The following is a 3,005-nucleotide window of genomic DNA, read 5'->3' as shown; positions in this document are numbered from 1 at the left end:
AGGTGATTGATATCATAGCAAGTAACACCAAAGATCAGAGCCACCATCAGTTTCTAATTCTGTATGGTCTTGAGATGGTTTGCTCTGTTAAGATATATAAAAGTTTATACTGTATAAAAATACAGTAAAAACTGTAATATTGTGAAATATTATTCCAAAAAATAACAGTTATATATATATATATATATATAGCTGAATTTTCAGCAACATCACTCCAGTTTTCAGTGTCACATGATCATTCCGAAATCGCTCTAATATGCTGATTTGTTGCTTAATAAACATTTATTATGACCAATGTTAAACAAATAAATTCAAGAGAACTGCATTTATTTGAAACAGATTTTTTTGTAACTGATTGTTTTTTTTGTAGTTCTTTACTATCACTTTTTATTTGAATCCTTTCTAAATTAAAGTTTTCATGCATTAAACAAATATTGTTTAAAATACTTCCTTTTGCTCTTCATGTTGATTCAACGTTAATTTGAGGATTTAATGTGTACTGTAAATATATTCATGATTACTAATAAATATATACTGTATAGAGATTAACATTTATATAAAATTTTGCTTGTTTTTAACCATTGAGGTGATACCTCTATTAAATGGTAAAATATTACAGCATTAATTATAAATAGTAAAATATTAATCACAAAAATTAATGTGTAAGATATAATTCAGTTGGGAAACCAAAATTAAATGTACCAATTGTACATTGGAATTATCGTCATATCATATCAAGAGGCGGTCAAACATGAAAATAATTCAGTTAAATCTCAGTATATTATAAACCCACATGTTACTCAACTATCTAAAACATCTCTCCTGATTGACATATCGTGATTCATCTATTTTAGCCATATGTTGTATGTGGGTGTAAATTGACAGCTGTTGTCCGAGCATGTTTTTGTGTGTCAGTCAGAAAAGATTCTTCACAGAATGCTGGCGGATTGGCTACTGTTTACAACAACACAGGACCTGTCTACCTATCATTTTATACCTGGGAAGATTGAGGGGAAAGGGGTGAAAAGGAGGAGGAATGAGGGTGGAGGACAGAAAGACTGAGCCAAAATAGAGGCAAAGTGAGAAAGCGAGAGAATTTGAGGTGAGGGTGCAATGAAGTTAGTGACGGGTGTGCCTGTTACCTGTCAACAGCTTGTCTTGGCTGCCAGAGCTGGCAAGGCGTGCGTGCGAAGTGTGTGTATGTATACATGTGTGTAGGGGTGTGTGAGTGATGGGTCAGTCTGTGTATATGTGGCAGTGCGGCCCATCTCCATCTACAAGGCTCTTTCTTATACCATCCTGGACAGGACAAGAGGAGAAACAGTAGGGAGGGATGGAGGGTTGTGCTTATTTTCAAACCTTCCCTCATTTTCTTTAACAAAAAAAAATGTGCTTGGAACCTTGTCTCCAATTCTATCTAGATAGAATCTTGTCTTTTAACACCATAAATCAGAGCCAACATGAGTTTCTAATTCTGTAAATGTATTAAGTTGGTTTTTGGCCAGTAAAGATAATAAGAATAAGAATACATAAGATATATAATAAGAAAAAGGATTCTTGAGCACCAAATCAGCATATTATAATGATTTCTGAAGGATCATGTGACACTGAAGACTCAAGTAACGGCTTTTACAAATTCTGTTTTGCCATCACAAAAATAAATGACATTTTAAAATATTTTATAACAGTGAACAGTTATTTTAAATTGTAATAATATTTCACAATATTACTGTTTTTACAGATCAAATCAATGGTAAGCATAAGAGACTTCAAAAACATAACAACATCCTAATTATTCCAAACGTATGTGTATTATTGCAGCCATTACTGATTTGGTGCTCAAGAAACATTTCCTTCCTTTTGACCCAATTTAATGACTAAAACCACAAAACCACAAAAAGAAATATGAGGGAAGGAGAGTTGTACTCGTTTTCAACATATCCCTTATTTTCTTAAATAAATAAAAAAGGTTATGGTGGGACACTTATAATGGAAGTAAATGGGGCCACTTTTTGAGCATGTACATGTATAAATGTACAGTGTATAATTTGATAAAAGCACTTACATTATTTCTGATGAAATTCTGTCTGTCATTTGAGCTGTAACTGTTCAAATCATCGTTTTTATGGCCATTTTGTGGTTTTAGCCGTTATGTTGTCATGGCAACAAAGTTGTAAAATTGGATATGTCTTTACATGAAAAAATGTCAGTGATGTTTTTCACATTAAAATCATGTTAACAAGCATATTGCTGGTGAAATTATGAGTATTTTAACATTGACATTACGTGCCTCACTGTAACCCAGTCGTAAATGAAAATTCATTTTTGTGGTAATCCAAAAAAAAAAATTCCTCTCAAATATAAACATTTTGAACAATTAAGTTTTCTAGTGTATTTGCGCTTAAGTGTGAATGCATGTTGCTGGAGAGTGTGCAGATGTTTGCAGGTCTGTTAAGGGATAGAGAGTGGCATAAATCAGAGGAGATGGGTATTGTTATGCTTGGAGATGTCTCTGCTTTAAGACTGAGCTCACTCTCAGAGCTGCTGGTAGATTTATACACGCACACACACAATTTATTTTGCATTGACAGATTGAGCTGAAATATGAAATCATTCTGGACATGGGCTGCACTGTTGGCAGGAACCGTAAGTGTGTGTGTGTGTGTGTGTGTGTGTGTGTGTGTGCGTGTGTGTGTGTGTGTGTGTGTGTGTGAGTGTGTGAGTGTTGATTTTGGAGGGAAGGAGAGTGGATTTAAGAGAAAAGAATCAAAACAAGGAGAACGAGAGGTTTAGAGGATGTGGACGAAAGAACAACAAACAACAGAACAGAAAAGAGACCAAAACAGCAAACGATGAACATATTGAGAACAAACTGAGATTGTTCATTTCTGATTCACAGCGGTTAGCACTCGGGTTATTATTGTAAATTCAGCTCTGATGGAAAGAAGTAGTCTAAAAAACTTTTGCAAAACAAGAAAAAAAAAAGAGCAGTCATTGAGCACTCA

Source organism: Sinocyclocheilus rhinocerous, unplaced genomic scaffold, assembly GCF_001515625.1.
Source record: "Sinocyclocheilus rhinocerous isolate Xijiao unplaced genomic scaffold, SAMN03320098_v1.1 scaffold1725, whole genome shotgun sequence".
NCBI lineage: Eukaryota > Metazoa > Chordata > Actinopteri > Cypriniformes > Cyprinidae > Sinocyclocheilus > Sinocyclocheilus rhinocerous.
Note: the sequence above shows the minus strand (reverse complement) of the source record.